The sequence below is a fragment of the Equus asinus genome, chromosome 6 (assembly GCF_041296235.1).
Source record: "Equus asinus isolate D_3611 breed Donkey chromosome 6, EquAss-T2T_v2, whole genome shotgun sequence".
In the NCBI taxonomy this organism is placed as follows: Eukaryota; Metazoa; Chordata; class Mammalia; order Perissodactyla; family Equidae; genus Equus; species Equus asinus.
This window is the reverse complement of record NC_091795.1, coordinates 99,241,876-99,264,429: the sequence shown is the minus strand read 5'-3', so window position 1 is coordinate 99,264,429 and position 22,554 is coordinate 99,241,876. Positions and strand designations below refer to the sequence as shown.

General features: G+C 37.2%; 1 pseudogene; it reads right to left on the bottom strand.

Moving 5' to 3' along the window:
• Window positions 1–1,795: 1,795 nt before the first annotated feature.
• Window positions 1,796–13,051, bottom strand: LOC106847442 (ubiquitin-ribosomal protein eS31 fusion protein-like; annotated as a pseudogene).
• Between the last annotated feature and the right edge of the window lie 9,503 nt (window positions 13,052–22,554).

The following is a 22,554-nucleotide window of genomic DNA, read 5'->3' as shown; positions in this document are numbered from 1 at the left end:
AGAATATTATTTTAAATCTTGGGGCATTTTCTCTCTTTAGCAACAGGGGATTTAGTAGGTGGGCTAAAGTTTATTCACCTGTAATCAGAATCCTGTGTCATGGAAATATTGTAGGGTTAGCCTCTGATCCATTATTGGGAAAAGAGGAAGTTTATACCATGATTTTACTTCACAATAATGTACTAAATGCTGATTTGAATCTTAACTGCTCACCTGCGCTTGTTCATAAAGACTGTGAAGCTGGAGTCACGCTTCCCAGATAAGTTTCATTGAAAGGTTCCATCAACGCCATCTAACTTTACCTAGAGACTTGGGCCAATTTTCATTCCTTAGATACTGGTGATAACTTTAAAATGCCGATGTAATAGCCTGGTTCATCAAAACAGATTGGTTGGTTTCACAAGCAGCATGTTTGTTTTTATCTTTCTTAATTGAATCTGATTAAAATGAAGTACCATGTCACCACTATTTTTATTTCTGAGTCTGAACTTGTTCTGGTGTTACCTGTAGCCTACCTCTAAATTCTGAAACATAGATGATATAAATCTATTATCAGATGTATTGACACTGTGCAGATATAAAAATTTTATTTGCACTAAAAGAAATCCTTTTCTTTGAAAAACATTGAAGTCTCACAAGTAACAGATATGTAGAGGATATTAATAGATTCTCTCACACCTTCTTCATGAGCTGTTTCATGGTTGAATTTTGGTCTTTTATTATTGTATATGACTTACTGTGAAGGTGTGTTTCCAGCCTTGATGTTCGTGCTGGAAGGCTTTATAATCTCAGTGAAAATAATAGAATGAGCAGTCTGGAACTTTCCATGGTCTAGAATTTCAGCTTTTGTCCTTGCTGGTTATCCAAGAGAATTTCAAGCTTCGCTCCAATTTTGGAATACCTCTCTCTGGAAATTGTGGAGTAATAGAAAATGTAGGGGCTAGAACTCAAAAGAGCAGAGAGATTGTAAAACTCTGTTTGTGTAATCCTCAAAGGTCGCTGGGGACACAGTCATAAAAGGGATATGCTGAGTGAAGCTTAAGCCCCTCAAATATCCAACTGATTAACCCTCAGGAATAATTTTCAATTATTTGCGTCTGTTTGAAACATGCTTCTTTAATTTATTCATTCCTTTAGTAGTTGATCCTATAAAACAAAAACCATTATTGATAAATTGGAATTTACTGAACAGTCTCAGTGTGCTAGGATTTGTTAAACAACACTTGTCACATGGCTGTGGCTTAAAGGAAAAACGGCTAAAAATTTTAAGTGATAATAAATATAAAATGTCAAAGATTGGAGCTCTATTTAATCTCTGAGGGCAAACATATTGTATACAGGATAAACTTCAGACACTGACTCCTGCCCTACATCTCTATTTACTAAAGCAAGGTAGCACCGTGGTTTATGACGTGATTTAATGAATTCTAGGGACTTCCTTGGTTTCCATTTATTTGTTAATATTCCTCTTCCTTCCAGGTTGAAACAAGACTTGAGTGCTAGATCTGTCAGACACCAATTTTCAAAGAATAGGGCCCTAGTATCCTAGCATCACTGCAAGGTGGTGTGCACGTGAGGGACTCCATATACCTACTTTCAGGCAAAGACTCACCTCCTTGCTCCTGGCCTGGGATCTTATGCCTTCTTCTCACTGTTCCTCTTGACGATCACACATTAATGCTCACACAATGGCTCTTCCACAATTCACAGGCAGACCTTCCTCATCTCATCCTCTCCTCCTTGATTTTGTTGTGTTTTGTTTGTTAGTTCATGTCTTTTATTAAGCCATACACAATTACTTGTCTTCTGGTTTATTGAAACAATAGGTAAAGCAACATTTGTCATAATAACATCTGTCAAAGTGGCTGGCCATAAAATTCCAGCACCACATTTATCTGAGGAGCACTCCCAACAAAGGAGGCAAATTTTGCCATTCTCATTCACCTTGTAGTATTTCAGGACAGCCAGCTTAAACTTCTTTTTCTTATGCTTATTCTTCTTGGGAGTGGTATAAGACTTTCTCCTTTTCTTAGTTCCACCACAGTCTCAACACAAGGTAAACAGTGGACTCCTTTGAATGCTACAGTCAGGCAAAGCACGTCCATCTCCAAGTTTCTTGCCGGTAAGATCAGTCTTTGCTGATCGAGAGGGAGTCCTTCTTTATCCTGGATCTTGGCCTTTACATTTTTTATTGTATCCAATGTTTCCACCTCAAGAATGATGGGCTTCCCCTAAAGGTTTTACAAATATCTTCATCTTGGTGATGCTTCCAGCGCAGATGATGATTGGAAAGCCTCCTCTTTGATTTTTAAGGTCACAAAACAAGACTTAGTTTCAATGAATGAATTCCATAAAAAAAATAAATGGCAGAATAAATAACTTGATGAGATTATTTGCAACAGTGAAAGATTTGAGACCTGTAGATACCTTTGATGCATTAATATGTACTGGGAATTCCAGCCAAAAGTCTGGCCTGACCATGAGCCCAATGCCTAGTCTGAAGTCTCAACATTCTCCTCTCATTTCTCTTTACTGTGACAATCTGCAACAGAGGTTAGAACTGGTGTCATGGTATTAGATAGATACATATTGAAAATTCTCATGTTGTCAAAGACTGGTCTGTGACTCTGGGCAAGTGGTTTGACTTTGGCTTGCTAAATTTTGCATTTTTACAGTAGGCAATAATAGTAGGATTATTGCAAGGGTTAAATGTGATAAAGTATGTTTAACATAGTGGCTGACATAATGTAAGTCTGTGGTGATTCTTAGTGGTAAAAATTCCTGTCAAATTCTCCCAAAACCATTTATCATTCTCTGTGGTACTTAGTCCTCCCATAAATAACAAAAAACTTCTTTAGAAAGTAAATGTAGTTCTCCATATTTAAATGGAGTCCGACAATGTCATCGCCTGTTTCAGTTTGTTTTCAAGACATTTAGAAATATTGATACTTAAAGAAAAATACTCTAAATTTATTTCCTACTCACTGTAAGTTTAATGCATCTTTTTGGTCAATATTGCTCTTGAATACTTGAGTTTACACTTTCTATGGTTTATACTACCCATGATAAAAGCTCAAGGTTTTTGAATATCAAAAGAAAAAGGAAAAGAAAAACTGTAGAAAGTTTTATAAACTTCAACTTTCCAATTTCACTAAATGTTTGGCATATTGAAGAGGTGGATAATTTACTGTAAAATATTAAAATGTTAAACATAATGACCTGCACAAAAAGTTGGCTGAATTGTTGGAAGAGTAGCTAAGTTAATTAATTCTGGGACACATTGTAAACTCCACAGAAGCTTTTAGATAGTTCAAGTAACACGAATTAGTTTGCTATGATTAATGTTTCTTCTGCATATCAAAGGAATCAAGGCTGATTAGATTAGCATTTCCAAGGGTTATCCAAATTTGATACATTTATATAAATCAACATAATAAAACTGGAAAGGAAGAGAATTGGAAATAAGCATAAGAACATATAAAAGCAAAGATTTATCATTTTTCTAGTCTATGGTGTACTTTGAAAGTAGCACCTTGTATTTCATCATTTTTATTCCAATTACAGAGAATGTTTGTATTTTATAAATCTAGCAGTAAGGTCATATTTTCTTTGAATATTATATTTTTAATCAAAATCCTGTCCTAATATCCTCAGAGATATGTTCGCATGTCTACAACAAATTTTTATGCCATAAAGTGATTGATTAGTAGAGATTTGGGCTTATATATACTTACATAAATAATCTGGAATGAAGTAAATAAAATTATTTAAAAGTGGAAGTTAGGAGAATATACATCTAGGGAGAGAATTTTTAATTACAGAGGATTACTATTTGCATACCAGTAACTTTCCAGTTTCACCAAATTTATCAAAAAAGATATTATTTGGAACTGCTGGACCAGTGAGAGAATGCAACCTTTGAACAGGGTTTGCACACTACAGCTCTAGGACAAACTGGCTTGCCACCTGGTTTTGCACATAAAGTTTTGTTGGAACACAACAATGGCCGTTCATTTTGGTCTGGCGTACGGCTGTTTTCACACTTGATGGTAGAGTTGAATGGTTGCAGCGGAGCCCATATGACCTGCAAAGCCTAAAGTATTTATCAATTGACAGCAGAAAAATTCTGCCTACCCTCATTCTAGCTCACCGGACTGCTCCTTGATCTCAGAACAGAGCTTCCGTTCTACACAATTGTGTGTTTGTTCATGGAGTTCTGTCTGCTTAAACTCTCCTCCTGAGTTCTACTTGAGAATCGCTTATTCACACGCAAGCATGAATGTCTGACAAGTGCACAGAGAATGACTGCCTCCTCCTGAGCATGGTAGTAACACCTTGACCTGGCTTCATACCAAACGTGATGTTGTGTTTACGTCTGTCTCTCTTAGAGAAGGAAGTTTGGTATTATTCACTTCTGTATCCCCTGGAAACAAGAAAAAAATACAAAATTATGAAAGATAGATAGATAGGCCTATCTTCAGCATAAAGCCTGGAAAACAGATGGTGCTCAGTAGATTTTTGGTTAAAAATTGGAAGGGAGGAAGGAAGGAGGCTTGGAGGAAAGGAAGAAAAGAAGGAAAGAAAGAGGCAGGGAGAGAGGGAGGAAGGAAAAAACAAAAGACTTGAGGTGAATGATTGAAATAGTTTATTGACACACACTAGACAACATTGTTCTGGGAGCGTGAGCCAGAGTCCCATTATCTAGGGCAGCAGTGTTCAAGGTGGGGTGCACACAATTATGTGTTGAGGGAAATATTGAGAAATATATGTGTGTGAGAAAGACATACATATAATATCTATAGGATATAATGTATATTAATATATTAAAACATAATTCTAATATATGCCAATATGATATATGTGTTTTGTAATAAAATGTTGAATGTCTCCTGTAATTTATTGAATACGGTACTGAAGGTGAAAAACAGAATGGTTGTGTGGGTGCAGAATGGTTGTAAGAGTATCGGTTGTTCACTCTTGTGATCCTGGGGCTAGCTGGGAGCTGTGGCTTGCTCACAGCATCATGAGAGAGGATGGCACCCCATGTCGCTAGCCTAGGAAAAGATCTAAAGTCAGAATTCGAAGCACAGTTTCTACTGAATGAAGATTGCTTTCCAACCATCCAAAAGTCAAAAAATCATAAGTCAAACCATGGTAAGTTGGGACCGTCTGTGTATAGGTACACACACAAAATAAACCCCCCAAATTTTAAAAATCAATATGTAGACAAAGAGAAAGAATTTATCTCTATTGTTGAATAAACTTCTAGAATGCAAAACTACATCTGGTATATTATCAACACGTTTAGTTATTATTACAACTTTAGTTTAACATGTCATGGTAGTTGAATGTTACAAGATTGGTGCTCTATCGCAGGAACAATAATTGAAGCCTGCTCAGATGCTGCATTCTCCTGCCGCCACAGTGCTGCCAATTTCCTATACTGAACAAACTTCTACTTTTAACTAAAGTTGAGTAGTACAACAAACTTACAAGCTATTTTTTATATCTAGTTCTGCTGACGGTTATTTTTCTTCCAACTTTTCGGCTTCAGTTTTATTCTACTAGTAACTAAGTCGGGTAAAGAAAAAAACACCGAACGTGAAGAACTGCTCCTAGTGGGGACATGATTTCATTGAAGCAAACCCACAAAGTGAATCTTCAGGACTTCTTGAAGGAGCTGCTGTCTAAATATTTCATAAGTGGGCATAAGATAATTGACATAATTTCTGTCTCCTATTTTTCACTTCTAATGTTTTTGCATGGGCCTGATTTGAACAATCACTTGAGAAAAATTTGCTTATAAAACTTGGATCTATAAATGTGTCAAACAAGCAATGTAATTGATTTAGTTGGTGGGAATTGATTTCCTCATTTTCTCCATTACTTTCTTTTCTTTTTGGTTTGTTTAGATCAGAGGAGGCTAATTATGGATGGCGTTATAATATGATTTTGGAGTTGTTCTTCCTCATGAAATTTACAGATGACAAACTGCCACATGGACAACTGACTTTTCATTCATTTTCACAAGAAATGATAAATTTCCAAATAAGGGTTTTTAATGAAAAATTCGTGGCCTGAATTTAATTTGCTAACTAAACAGTAATTATCGTTCTTAAAAATAATTTTATTTCGTGTTATCAATGTTAGGACTGAAGGCAATTCTATAAAGAGTAGAATATCATATAACCTGTCTATTATTATACTTTGTAACATTTTTAAAATTCAAAAACATTTGTTGGCTCAAAAGAGACATAGTAATTTTACTCAATTTTATATACTAATATGCTCTTTTTAATATACGAATGAATTACTCGATTTCCCTGTATCGTTGTTTATTCAAAAATCTTCAATCATTGTTTTCCGTTGGAAAATTGCAGCTTTGACTACGATAAAAAATATTGTAAAGTATCACTCCTCAATAACATAGATGTAAAGAATATACATATATATAATCTTTGAGATATTTTAATGTAGGAGATTTTTCATTCTAAGTTACATCTAAATTGTCTGTTTAAATTATCGTGTGTTTATTTTTAAACTTGGACGCAATATAAATCACTCTTTTGGTTGTACAATTCTGAGTTTTAGAAATGCATAGAGTCACGTAAACACCACCACAGTCCAGATACATAACTATTCCATTACCCCCACATTTTCCTGGTACCTTCTTCCCTTTGTAGTCAATCTTTCCCCTCACTTCTAAGAGCTGTCGACCACTGATACTTTCCACTCATATAATTTTGTTTTTCCAGAATGGCACATAAATTGAATCATATTATGCAGCCTTCTGATTTTGGCTTCTTTCACTTAGCATCATACTGTGGGACTCATCCGTGTCGCTGTGCAGATCAGCAGTTTGCTCCTTCGCATCGCTAAGTGGTGGTCCATGTATGAATGAGCTGCATCTGTTCATCTGTTCACAGGCGAAGGATAATCAGTTGTTTCCAGTTCTTGGAGATTAAGAACAAAGTTGCTATGAATATTTACACATAGATTTTTGTGCACACATTCTCCACTAGCCTCTGATTTGTCTTTTCTGTTTCTTAACAGTGTTTGTCATGGAGCAAATTTTAAAAATTTTGATGTGAAAACCAATTGGTCATTTGTCTTTTATGAATTGCACTTTTGGTGTTGTACCTAAGGAATCTTCGGCTATTCCAGTGACACAAATATGTTCTCATATGTTTCTTCTGTCGTTTTATATTTTATATAAATTTCTGTAGTTCTACATTTTATATTTAGCTTTAGGATCTATTTTGAGCTGATTTTTGTTGTTTAGATTGCCTTCACATCTGTATCAAAAATCAGTTAAACACAGGCATGGAAGTATTTGTGCATTCTCTCTTCTGTTCCGTTGTCCCGTACGCTGGATACAACCGGCTGTTGTAGGCTTTGAAAATGGAGGAAGAGGCCTTGGGTCAAGGGATGCAGATGCCTCTAGAAGCTGGAAAAGGCAAGGAAATGATTTCTAAACGATTTCTTTCCTGGAGCCTGCAGAAAGGACACAGTCCCGCTAACACCTTGATTTTAGACCAGAGAGACCCATACCAGACTTCTAACCTACAAAACTAGAGGATCACAAATTTGCGTTGTTTTAAGCCCCTAAGTTTGGGGTAAGTATACTAGCAAGGGAAAACTAATACAATGGTGAATTACATGATATGATTTTTGATGGCTGGACTAGACTTGAATTTTAAGGATGACTCCATCCTTAGATGCTTCTGGTGTATTAATTATTCTTATATATGGAGAGATTCAATTTACTAGATTTTTTGGTCTATATTCATAATGGATATTAGACTGTAATTTTGTTTTCTTCTGAAGTCTTCGCATGGTTTTGTCATCTGAAAAATGGTGGCCTCATAAAATGAGAAGTAAATGCTTCTCTCCTCTTGCATATTCAGGAGAAGATTGTGTACAATTCATATTATTTCTTAATTAAATATTTGGTAGAAATCATACAGCTCATAGTTTTATTTGTAGAATGTTGTGTTAGCTACATATACAGTTTCTTTAATGGATAAAGTTTTATTCAGGTTATTTTTCTTCTTGAGGGAATTTTGGTGGTTTGTGTCTTTAAAGGAATTGGTCTATTTTAGCTAAATTGTCTAATTTGTGGGAGTAGAATTGTTCATAGTTTTCTCTAATTATCTTATTAACACCTGTAGTGTCTGTACTCATATCCTCGCTTCCATTTCTGATATTGTTAATTTGTGTCTTCTTTCCTTTTTTTTCCCTGGTGAGTCTTGCTTGAAGCTTAGCAATTTTCTTTATCTTTTCAAAAAACTAGCTTTTAATTTGAATTATTTTTCTATTTTTTGTTATTTTTAATTTCATTGATTAATCTTTTTATTATTTCTTCTGCTTCATTTGGCTTCAATTTACTATTTTGTTTTCCAGCTTATTAAGATAGAAGCACAGACTTTTATTTTGAAAACTTTCTTCTTTTCTAACGTAAGCATTTTAGTGCTACAAATTTTCCTCTAAGCACTTCTTTGGCTGAACTCCACAAATTTTGGTATGATATATTTTCATTTTCATTCAGTTCATGTATTTCCTGATTTACCTTCAGGCTTCCCTTTTAACTTTTATTTTATGTGGAAGTATATTGTTTAATTTCCAAATATTTGGAGATTTTCCAATATCTTTCTGTTATTGACTTCTATTTTAATTCCCTTGTGTACGAGACTATATTTATATATTTTAATTCCTTTAAATTTGAAGGTTTGCTTTATACCCCCAATTTAGTCTATTTTGGTTAATGTTTTATGTACACTTGAAAAAAACATATATTCTGCTGTTGTTGGGTGGAGAGTGAATAAATACCAATTATGTAAATTTGGTTAAAACTGTTGATCAGGTCCTCTATATCCTTTTGAATTTTCTGTTTGCTGATTCTGTTGGTTATGGAAAGAGAAATATTAAAATCTTAAAGTATAATTGTGGATTTCTCTATTTTTCCATTCAGTATTATCAGTTTTTGCTCATGTTTTCTGAAGTTCTGTTGTTATGTTTTGGAATGGGATGGTAAATTATGTTCAAATAATCTAAAATAAAGCAGAAAAAAGTTACCAGAAGAATAAAAAGCAAATCAGGTGAAGAGAAAACAAAAAAATGGTAGACAAGTCCAACCATAAGTAATTAATGCAACCAATAGTTGCATTAAATATAAATGTTCAAAACAGTCTAAACAAAAGACAGAAATTGTTAAAATAATTGGATAAACAGAAGCACAAACAAGATTTAACTATATGTTGTCCAAATGTTCAAATCCATTTGAAATATGATACAGGTTAAATGTAAATAGACAGAAACAATGTACCGCACAAATACTACTTGATAAACAAACAAAAAAATTGGAGTGGAGATATTATATAGCAGAAAAAGCAGACTTCAAACAAGGAAAATCATCAAGGATAAAAAGAAAAATCATAGGGGCTGTCCCCGTGGCAGAGTGATTAAGTTCATGCCGTCTGCTTCAGCGGCCCAGGGTTTCACAGGTTCGCATCCTGGGTGCCGACATGGCACTGCTCATCAGGCCATGGTGAGGCGGCATCCCACATGGCACAACTAGAAGGACCCACAACTAAAACATACAACTATATACTGGGGGAATCTGGGGAGTAAAAAAGCAGAAAAAAGAAAAGATTGGCAACAGTTGTTAGCTCAGGTGCCAATCTTTAAAAAAAAGAAAAAAAAAAGAAAAACCACATATTCATAATAAGATCAACAGAATCAACTCACCAAGAAGGTATAACAATCCATAAAATGGACAATTGACTACATATATTCCTCCAAGAAAGTTCAAATTGCTGATAACAGTAATAAAGCAAGACAGAAGAAAAAGAGAGAATAGAAAAGACAGAAAACTGACCATTCTCATATATATATTATGAAATTTTCATGAGGTACACTATGAGGTATAATCTACTCATATATGAAAGAAATTAGCAAAAATACATAGTTATTAAGAAGTTTATTGAAATGTGATTCTCTTTAACAATGAAGTTCAATGTGGGTCAACATTGTACAGTAAGTTCAGACTTCAAAATCCTCTTCTGTTTGAAAAACATGGAAATTAGAGATAAAATATAAAAAGACAGAAAAAGGCAGAAAGATAGAAGTCATAGCTCAGAGTAAATACAAAATAAACTTCTCTATGGATCAAAAGTTGAACACATCAGACAAACACCATCCAATTTAAAAAAATTAAAATGGATACATTAAAATTAGATACTGTGTACTTTAAAGGAAAAATAAGTGATACCAGAGATTTAGAGGATCAATATTTAGTAATAATAGACTTTAGCTGAAAAAATTTGATCAACTGTCAGTCTTGTATATCAGAAACGTGGGCATGGCATGGCTGGATCACTAAAATGTTTACAGAATCCAGAAAGTTTGTGCACCTTAAAATAGTCTCAAAATAAATGAATGAAAAGCAGCAGAGTTGAAAGACTGACAAGTCTCAATAATAGCAAAGCATATGAAATATATTTTTAATTATTAAACTGTCAGGAATAGAAAATATTTGTATAGTTATAGAAGATTTGAAAAACGTAATTAATAATTTTAATGTATGTCCTCTTCAGATTTCTTCCGACTCATGTACCCACTCTGTACAAGCCCTGGAACTTTAAATATGATGGGATGCTGCTCCTGTGACTAAGATGTTATACGGCACAAGTGACTTTAACAAAGAGAAGTGGGACGGAGTGAATCTCATAAGCTCTTGAGTCAAAGTGTAAGGTAGAAACAGAGGGAGTCGGAGACTCAACATGAGAGGGATTCAACACAAGAGATTGTCTGTTGCTGGCTTTGAATATGGGGGAGGGAGGCACATGGCAAGGCATGTGGGTGTCCTCTAGGTGCAGACAGTGGCCTTTGGCTGACAGCCAGTGACAGGAACCCCAGTCCTATAACTGAGGGAACTGAATGTGGCCAAGAATCTGCAGGAGATCCGGAGCAGATTGTGTCTCAGAGCCTCCAGAAAGGAGCAGCCCAGCCGACTTCCTGATTTCAGTCTGGTAAGGCTCTGAGCACAGGATCCGGCCACACCAGGCCCAGATTTCTGGTCCACTCTAAGTCACTAAGTGTGTGGTATTGTGTCACGCAGCAATGAAAACTAGTAACAGATATTGATAGGAGTACATTTGCCAAAAGCCGTGTAAGACTTTTATAGAGAAAAATGGTGAAATTCAATGTCATCAAGATAAGAATTTTTACCAAAATTATACAAAGTACAATGATATTCCAATGGAAACATTAGCATATTATTTTCGGTGCTTGAAAATAACATTCTAATATTTATGTGGGAGGTCAAAGTATGAAGACTAACCAAGCTGATTTTAGAATGAAAAGGGACAATTTCCTTTCATTCTGTTGGTGAGAGAATAAATTGACAAACATGTCTAGAAATTCTAAATCTGAACATTTAGCATAAGAAAAAGACTAAGTGTGCAAATACACCATCCCACCACCACACACACACACACCAATGCATAAAACTATTCCTTACAGATTTTTAAGACAATTTATATATATACATTTACATTTATTTATATAAATTATTTATAATTTATATTTCTGTATATATTTATAATTATACATATTTAATTATATTTATATATGTGCATATATGTATAGATAAAACATCTTTTCCCGGTAGACTTATTAAAGGAGTTGTATAGCACTCCCACAAAAAGAGGTATCATCAGCCGTTACTGACCTGGAATAATAGCCAAAGTATACTTTATGTGAAATAAGTGAAAATCTTATGTACCTTGGAATACAAAAGCAGATTTTTTTCCCAATAAGATGAGAAAATTTTATCTGTCAGTATTCCTCTGTGGGGGAGCTTAACAAATGTTTGAGAAAAAATGATTTGCAGCGGTGTGGAGTCACTAGAGCCATACTCGTGCGCCAAAGGCTGTTCTTCTGAAGAAAGCAGATATTATTAAATCACAGGCGTTTAGTTCACAAGAAGGGTTTGCACATTTCAATTATGGGCTATCAGCTAAGGAAGAACCAAATTGTTTTGCATAATAAAATGGCGAGATGTCTGAGCAATACCTGGGAGGAAGAGGCTGGGTGTTGATGAAGGAAAGACAGAGAAAAAAATGTAGGTAGTTGCGTGATTGAGGCTGATATCGTACCTGAGGGAGAAAATAAATTGTAATGGAGATTTTTATGTTTTTTATCGTGGGATGTGCAATATAACAATCTCATTCATCTCCCCAGTGACATCTGCAATAAGTTCTGCGTAGCTCACCACTAATACTTTTGCTGTGAAGAGTTTATGTTGGAGGAGCACGAAATGAAAGAATGTGCTGAACTATGTATCCAGGACAGACAGTAACTGAGACTCTGAAGCCAGAGGAGAGGAATGGAGACAATCGATGTGTTTATTACCTGTGTGTGGAAATATACAGCAGAGCTCTCTAAGAAACACACAAAAATACTAAGGGTGGTTGGTTTGTTGATTTCAGTTTCTTCTTTTTACATTATGTATAGTCTGATTTTTAAAACTAAATTGTGCCTATGGTTAGAAAATATATTATTTTCATGAAAACATCTGTGCTAATTTAGTGGGATGTTTTCTACTCATTTAGACTTTAATCAATACCAATCGGGCAAGGATAATATGCTGGCACTATATATTTCTTGACTTCTAAAGTTTTACTTTACTCAAAGACTCCCCACCTGCTTGGCCAAGACTTTCTGAAAACTGTGCAGGAACATAAGGCTCTCCTTGCCCAATCCTCTGTCCTTGCTCTTCTTCTTGCCCAGGTGTCAGCCCTGCATCACAATACGATGTGAAGAAAGGTCTTCTGAAGGATCTCCCCACCTTTTCCTGTTCCCTCCCTCTATGTCCAGCAGAGAGATTTGCCCCACTGAATCGCTACTACATCTTATCCTGTCTGGGTGTCTGCATCTCAAAGATCCCAAATGGCACATGTGGTGACATGGAGAGTGGCTTTTACGAGTCTGACCCTTCTACTCACACCTGGCCGGCATCACTGGTAGTGACAGTCAAGTCGTGAAACATCGTTCGGTAATTCGCTCCTGGCTGATACTCAAGCCGGAAAACACTACATAAAGATACTCAAGTGAGAAGCATCTTGACTGCAACCAAAAGTAGCCTAGAACTCAGACTGTTTGCCCACAGCTTTTGCTTTGCTTGTTGGATTCTCTGTTTCATACGTGGCGCCCCTAATTAGTGTCTCACTGACTCTCTCGGAACTTCAGCACCAATTGCCCTGGAATAAGCATGCCTCTATCTTTAGGTTGCCTCATAGGGTCTCCCATTAAAATTTTGAATAAAGCGTGTGACCAAACATATTAATAAAACATCCTGGGGCTGGCCCCATGGCCAAGTGATTAAGTTCGCATACTTAGCCTCCGTGGTCCAGGGTTCCGCTGGTTCGGATCCTGGGTGCGGACATGACACCGCTCATCAGGCCACACTGAAATGGAGTTCTGTGTAGCACAACCAGAAGGACCTACAACTAAAATATACAACTACGTACTGGGGGGCTTTGGGGAGAAGAAGAAGAAGAAAAGAAGACAGGGAACAGATGTTAGCTCAGGTGCCAAGCTTTAAAACAAAACAAAACAAAAACATCCTATATACCCTGCTAATTTGGTGACTATCTGTCCAAGATTTTCTTGTAACAGAAAACAAATACCTAGTTTTATTTATATAGTCCTAACAATGAATGTCAGTCTCAAACAATATGTATCCATAGAAAATGCTGGAAGAAAGAGGTAAAAGTATCAGTAATTATTGTGCTTGGCAGGTAAGTTGATTTATAATTTTTTAAAAATATTGCATATATTTTATGTATTTGGAGTATTTATCAGCCAGAGACCAGTTGAGAGAGAGAACACACAAGTTTTTAAACAGAAACCTTTAATATAAAGAATTATTGACCTGATATTTCAGAATCGGAATGGCAAAAGGAAAGCACAAGTCATGACAGACGAGCAACTGCTCAAAGCAGCTAATACCCTTAGAGCTTGGGGAACAAAGAAAAGAGATTGTAATTATTAAAGTGCAGATGCTTGGGGAGAGCCCTTGGAATAGAGAGCAGAGCTCTGAGGAGGAGATGCTGCACACTTGGGAAAGTACTTCTGAAGTGCAGAAGGGCCAAAGAGCTGCAACCCTGACTTTGGGTCATGGAGTCATTGCTGGTATGTCTTTAGGGTGTGAAGAAATGGGAAGCAGCAACCCTTTACCCTTCCCCACAAGCATGCCGTCTCCCTCAGAGGCTCCCTATAGGCTGCACCAAGGATGGAGTGAGGTGCTCAAGGAGAAATGTGTTTGTCTGAGCCCGACTCTGAATCACGAAGTAGGAAAGCATGAGTTTGAAGCTTCTCCTTGGCAGAGCATATATCACTTTAACTGAAAAAAAAAAGAAAGCCACACATACACTTTATTAAGGGCAACTGGTTCTCTAAGTCTTGGATGGGAGTCTGCAGACAGTAAACGATCATTGGAAGAAGTTCCAGGGTTAGTTGGCCACTAATAAGCAAATTGGAATAAGCCAAATGGGAAGTGAAATCTCCTAACACAAGGCCTGACTTGCTAAGAAGATACTCAATACACCTTCATGGAGTAGGAAATCTCGGGAAATCGTTGTGAGGTAAAAATTTTGAAGATTTGGCTTCTAGAAGTTGAGAAAGGGAAAGTAGAATTTGGTAACAGCTTTTACATTTTCAGGGCTCAGCTATTTTCTATTTAAAACAGATGTGGTTTGGTCTTTGGGTAAATGTGTTCATGATTCGACCCATGAATGAATGAATACGCAAATGCATATGGTCATGATCATTGGACCTGGACAGTTGTATCCATCAGGGTCCAGGAAGGAATCAGAATCACCCAGGATTGTTTAAATGAATAGACTTTATTGAAGGAACCATTCAGGGTTATAGACATAAATACGGGCGCAAGGACAGGATCTGAGAACCCAGAGACTAGCTCCTGCAGAAAACAGTTGCCGTCCGCTGGGGATGAAGGAATAAGGGGCTGACACTACATTGCCTGGATCCAGAGAAGAATGCTTCCTGGAGAGCTACCTTTGTGGATGAGCCGTGCGATTGTCAGAGACGCAGCACGACAGCCAGAAGGAGCAAGGAGGATACACGCCAGACTCTCTTCCAGCCCCAGCATGCTCTGCCAATCCTCTGTGGGCTGACTCTAACCAGTGGCCATTCATTGAGGCAGCCTGGATATGCAGATAGCAGTAGCCTTACGCATAAAGATCAAGGCAAGCACGAATGGAAAATTAATTTAGAGCGATTATAATCGGCAAGGCAGTCCTAACTGTTTTCCAGTCAGCCAATGTTGTAGCCTAACTTGTGAATGAGTCGCTTTCTCTAAACAGGTTGTGCCTCATGTACAGGATAAGAGATGGTGTGGTTGACTGGGTGTGTTTATGCTCTCCTGCCAACAGCTAGGATTTCTAAAAGGTGTGTATATATATATGTATTTTAAAAGAGGAATGTCTTATGTATTACCTATTATAAAGTTATCTATCCATTTTCACTGAATTGCAAAGTGCTTATCATGAGTTTTAGGCATTGTCTGTGAAAACAAACCACCACCTCCCACAATGGGGGCCCTCAAATAGGATCTTTGGCGAAGCTGCCAACAGTGTTGCTTAATTGCCAAACAATAAACAGGACAAATTGTGGCAAATACAAGCAAAAGAAATGGAAACAAAAGACTAATACAACATATTTCTTGCACTTCTTACTGAATACTACTTTTAAAAAATTGTTTGAGAGACACTTATTACAGTTAGGTTGCCTCAGTTTGAGATCTTTTTAAGAGAAGCTTTTATTTAGCAGTTGCAACTTCGATAAGTCTTAGTGCCGTTTATTAAATATTTCCAAATCTCTGCCTTCTAGGAACAGGTGAGGATGGCAATTTCCTTGTGCTTTACTTTGGCCAATAAAATGTGAGTGGTGGAGATGCATCCATTATTGGTGGGGCTTGAGGAACCACTGCACTGTTGAGTTGCTTCTCTCTTTCCTGCGACCACAGCTACCAGCAGTTCTCCAAAGACTGTCCGCTGTGTCAGCTCAGGTCCTCACTGAGAATGATGCAGAGCAGAGCCCCCAGTAAATCAAAGTGGACATGTTGTTTTAAGCCACTGTGATTGGAGTTTGTCTCAATGCAGTGTAACTCAGACTGTGCTGTCTGATATAGAAAGTGTTCCAAACAAAAGCAATCTATACTTAGAAAGCCTGGAACTAACTAAGGATGCAGTCGGCAATGATACTGGACCTTAAGCCAAGCTCTTTATGAGAGTGGCTTCATGATTTGAGAAAATTGCCTGCACCTCCAATCCTTCCCTTTGCTACACAACGTTTCACAGAATCAAAAGCTGAGGCACGAGAGACTGTTTGCTGGTAACAGAAGTGATTTGTATCTGCAGTCCTCTGTTGGTACATGGAGCACCAGGAGTACATTGCATCCTGCACTGAACTCCACGTGCAGCTCCATCGTTGACAAGTGAGCAACGGTTCCAGGTTTTAGGGTGATGCAAATGCTCAATTTGGTAAAAGTCAAATGTAGGAGGAGGGAGGAAAGTTTTTGACTTCTTGTAATGTAAATGCTATTTGAAACCTTTAAACTTAGCTTGAAGACATCTATGTGTACCCAATTTTAGATTGCTAAAGTCTTTGTTGAGAAAGAGGAAGACAAAATACAAGTGATGACCCTTCTGAATGACAGAAGGAATTCCTCTGAAGTAAGGAATGAAAATGACATACCGATATCTCTTTCACTTTACTTCTTTAATAGAACTCCCAAGTTTTACCTAGAGCTGGCTGCCCAGCTAGAGACTATCACTTTCCAATCTGTGACTAGGTCTGGCCATTTGATTACGTATTGGTCAATGAATTTCAATTGGAACAGTATATAAAACATCAGAGTTCTGTCTTTAAAGAAATGAATATGGGCTCACGTGGTCTTTTATGTATTCTTGTTGGTTTAGATGCAAAATGAAAGAACAAAACATAACAAAATATGATGGGAGTTGAGCTGGAATATCCAGCTAAGATCTAGAAATGCAGCAAAATAAGCTTCTATGTAGTTTATGTCAATGTAATTTGGAGTGTCTGTCTCTCTATTTTTGTTATAGCTGCTTAGATTTTGCTTATATTAGACTAATTGCAATAAACACTATAAGAAAGCCAGTTTATGCCTATTTTTTTGCTGTGGCCACTGTTGACTTTATTATTGTCATTAAACTTCAGGCACAGAGGATTGAGTTAATCATTCTCCGCAGCTCATTGTCTTCTGTCATCACCAATCTGCTTATTTTATTTACTGCCTTGCTATTTGTGTTATCTGAGACTATTTATTTTACTTCTCTGTGCACCAGTATTCTCATTTGTAAAATGAAGATAATAATAGTTTCAATCTCTTAGGGTTGTTCTGAGGATTAAAAAAGTTAATTTGTGCAAAGCACTATATCCAGCATATAGTAATTGCTGACTATCATTTTTATTAGTTATTATTATTTATTTCTTTATATTCTCATTTCCAAAGCCCATTTCCTCTGCTCCCATAGGCAATCTTTCTAATATGTTAATGCATATACTTTTGTTCATATCTATTCTTGCAAAGTCTGCATTAATACGCATTATTTTTAGTTTATGTAAATGCCATTGCTCTCTTTATAACAACAGTGAAGTTGTAAGACCCATTCACATTGCTATAAGTACATCTGATCTGGTTTTCTGAGCTATTGCATAAGACTACCCGGTATATACCCATCACATATCACCTATGTGCTCCCCAGTGATAGATGCCAAGACCACCCCTGGTTCTTTACCACCACAAACAATAGTGTGATGAATATCTTTGAAAAAGTGCATTTGGGGTCTGTTTGACAATTTAGTTTAACATATATCCATGAAAAGTACTGCTTAATACTATAACTTGACGAAGTATTACAAGATTGCTCATCAGAATGGCTCTACAAATTTACATTCCCACCAGTGCATGATTGTCCCTCTGTCTCCTTAGGAAACAAGCACTTAGCAAGTTCCAGCTCTTCAATTACTGCCACCCTAGTTCTAGTTCCGCTTGGGAAAGAGGAAGCCACAAAAGAGCATCACTACCATGCAAACAAAGAGAGAAAGCCAGGTTGTCTACAAAATCCTAGCATTTTTTTGAACCCTTCAAAGAACTGAGGTCACAAAGCAACCAAAAGTGTTAAATTGCAAACAGTATTGAGGCTTGTGCGGAGGAAGGGCACACATGACTTGTTTCTCCCATATGAGGCTACTGCAGAAAGAGGGAACCACTATGGAGATACGTAAGAAGAGCCGTGGGAAACATCACTGCCTGTCATTAATGAGTTGGCTCGCAGTTCCAAATCTATGCTTGGTTCCTAGTCTGCGAGAATGGAGCTAAACCCTGTAAATAATTGTCCTCTGCCTTCTGGCCCAATGGGAAGCTTATCAGCAGAGAGTGATGAAGAGATGTTTGAAAAGAGGGGCTTTTTCTTCCTCAACCTGGCGTGCTCTCTTACAAGTCTCCTGAAGCAGCTTTTCCAGTGCTTTGCTCCTGAGGCCCCGGGGCTTTTCCAGTGTCCAGGTTGGACAGCTCAGGGTGGTCACCAGGTTCCTGCAGCACTCCTCAGGCCATTTTGCTGCAGGTTCCAAGGCACCACCCCTCTCTGTGGTTGACTTCTCCAGCATTCCAAGATGTTAGAAAAATTAAGCCAAAAAGGAAAAAAAGTCTAAAATTGCAAACATGTTTATAATCATGCAAAGAAAACAGTTTAGCAAATAAATTTTGACATATTGCCTAGATTGTATATCCCAGGGATATATTAGAAGAAGAAGGAGAAGAAATATGTGACTTCATGCAGTAGGTTTCTTGTTAGCAGTAATATTGCTTTTGAAATTTCAAAATTATTATGTATATAACAGGATAAGGTAAATAAGTAAATATATTAATGATTTTATGAACCATGATTTTTTAGTGTGTAAGAGACAATAGATATAAATATGTGTGTGTGGGAAAGTCTCTAATGCTAAATTTGAGTTGGAAAGGGCAAAATCAACTCATGAGATTTTTGTTTCCTAGTTCTAAATGCTCAACAGGCCTATAAGCAATGACCCCTCTGAAGCAGGGAATAAGTGCCCAGATCTTAGATTCTAAATCCCATTCCTCACAAAAAGGGATTAAATCTCCCTAGAGAAATAGCTGATTCTGGCTCTGGGGCAGGGAACGTACAAACTACTCCTAAAGTCATCCTTCACGTTCCAGTAAGCCTGCGAATGTTAAATACTAAGGGGTCATGTCAAAAGAATACAATACATTTATAAGAGGTTCCCATCGCAAATTTAGTGGGACAATTTGAACATCAAAAATAGTTAAGTGTAGGGTTTTCCCATGAACAAGTAAAAATCCAAGAATTTTCTGTGAAACTCAAAAATGAAAAGCAGAATTAACAAGAAGCAAACACTTTTTCTTTACACTAGAATGCCATGTAAAAAGTGTAAAAGTCATAATAGATCAGAATAATTGATTCAGACAGAAATCATCAATGAAAATCTTTGATCGCTGGGAAAGGATATTCTCATAGTGTCAAAGTATGTCCCCGTAAGTAGTTAGTAACTGGAAAGAAAAAGGTGCACTTTTCCAACAGAGAGGTGATGACACACTCGTGCATCACTAATGGAGAGGCACCTGACACATACGCCTCTTGAGACAGGGCAATAGGAGGTACTCAGTATCATCTCTGAAGGGTTCTCCCAATATGTTTAGCTTGCGTCAAATCAAATTTCTAGACCACAGATTGGCAAAATTTTTCTGTAAAGGGGAGGGAGAATAAATGTTTTGGGCTTTGTGGGCCATGTGCTCTCTGTTACAACTACGCAATTCTGTCAGAATGCAGAAGCAGCCATAGACAATACGTAAACAACTGGGTATGATTGTGTTTCATACACAATTGACAAAAACAGGTTGTGGACCAACCTGGCTCATGGCCATGGTGTGTTGACCTCAGTTCTAGACTTAACTTCCAGTCCAAAGAGACTACAGGAGATTAAGGAACAAGCTAAATGCCACTGTGAGGGAACCGTCACAGAACACTGGAGAATGGGGCATTCAACAAGATCACTGACCACCTTGGAACAAGACAACGCGATTAAAATTAAACAAACACATGAGAGAGGCATGTTCCATAATGAAAGGGCCTAAAGAAGCATAACAACAGAATCCAATGTAGGAACTTTAATTGGATTTGAGTTCAAAAAAAGAAGAAAGAGAAAAAAAACCTAAGAGATATAAAAGGTATTTCTGTTAAAATTGAAGAAATGTACGTGTAGGTTGGATATTTTATGATGCAGTTGAATTCTGTTGTTTTTATTGTTACTGCTTTTCTTCTTCTCAGATCTGAAGAGGCATCGGTCTGTTTGTGTGAGGGAATGGCCTTGTTTGGGGGGAACACACCGAATTTTACGGGCATGGGAGATCATGGTGTCTGCTGCTTATTTAAGTGGTTCTGGGAGGAAAATACACATGAGATAATATGTACATTTGACTAAATTTGAACCATTTTTTGATATATATTTAGGATATAAATATAGCATGTTCGTCTTCTTTCTACTTTTATATCTGTTTTAAATTTTTTAAAATAAAATCTTAGCAAAAACGTATGCAAGGAAAACAAACCCTTTATTCTATTATCCCAGAGTCGTCTTTATCTTTTTCTCTCAGAAAGCCCAGCATATCCTTAAACAAATATGATTCAGGCTGATCTCCCCCATATTTCAGTTTTCCAAGGGGCTTATACATGCCTTCCCATCCCTAGGTCCCCCAGAGACAATTTTTTTATTAACACAATATATTCAGGAGCTTACAGAAGCCAAAGAAATGAAAATCCATATCCTCTTAACAGGCCACATTATGAGGGAAATGTGTGAATGTTTTTATTTGAGAGGGAAAGAAGAAAGGATTAAATATCTTGGAAGCCAGTCAGAAGTGTCAGGCATAGCAGACAAAGCCAGTCAGAAATTAAGCATTTGCTTTTCTTAATCACCAAAATATGCTGTTGGAAATCTTTGAACCTCAAGCTGAATCCCAGCTGCTTCGTGAAAGCTCTCTAATTCTCTCATGACCCATTAAAGAAAGGGGCAGTGTCCTTGCCCCAATAAGTTTTATTTTGCAGAGAAGCAGAAGGATGGATTTTTTTTTTTGCTTGTCAGTGCTAATCCAGCGTGGAATTCTAGAGACAGACAGGCACTCTGTTTTAGCAGTGGAGATACCTTACAGAGAAGATTATGCAGAAGAGGAGGAAAATTAATGCATTTGTTTCCTGCTAGGTTCAAGAAGATGTGCTGGAAAATGAGTTTCTGTCTTGTGATTCAGTTCCTACGGCAGTCCTGGATGCATGTGGGTGTCCCGCGTCAGCTCCCTCTCTCCATGGGCCCCTCATCCTGCTTTCTTGCTGTTTCCATTTAGGGGCCCAAGACCCGGGCACTGGAGCCCAGCTCCTGATAGACCCCTCGGGAGAGCTTCCTCAGGACTCCTCCTTCCTCTCACGTTTATACAGTAACCAATACTTGTCAAAGCAAAGGAGATACGAGGGAAACCCTGGGTGGGCGGTCACGAAAACTGGAGTTCTGTTCTTGCTCTCAACGGTTAGGCCTGGCAAGTCATTTCACGGTCCTGGTTGCAGGGTTCTCACCTATAAATAGGGGGCTGCTCATAGGGGAGGATGAGGGTAAATACTGTCTCTAAAGCTGTATGTCTTTTCTAACTGCATGCATATAAGTGAGGAGGCGAAGGGTCAGCAGGTAAATGCCAAGTTATGTTGCCCCGCAGGTCTGATCCCCAGACCCAGCTCTGCTGTCCTTAGCGACATGACACTGGGCCAATGACTCAAACTCTGGGAACCACAAGGGCTTTATCCTTTGCGGCTTAGATCTCAGAATCACACTCTTACATGTCGAATTGCAAATTTTGAACTGAGGGTTTGTTAATTTGTGCACATCTTTATTCCACGAGTGTATAGAGAATCACGCCAGAAAAACAAAAGGGGATTTCATTATATCATTCTCCCTTTTCGGAAAAGGAGACACCATAATAAAGATGCACTGTTTCTTTCTTCCTTCTTTAGAAGGAACTTGATTTATTAAAATTGGAAAAATGGAAGCTGAATGTTTCTTCGATTAAAATATTCTAACCCATTATGGGATTATCTCCCATGAACCAGCTCCTATGTTAGATATTTAAATGGCAGTATATAACCATACAATGTAGTGTCATCCCAAAATGATGGTGCTATCATTCTCTCTCTTTCTCATATATGTGATTTGATATATGTAATATATAAATATGTATTTGTTTCATATATATATTCTAATTTTCATATACGTGTATATATGTACTATCATTATCCACTATTATCCTTCACGTGTTTATTCTGTAAATATTTAACATATATTTGTGTCATATATGCATTCTAATATTCCTATGTGTGTATACATCTATGAAATTTACAATAGGAAAATCAGAGTGTA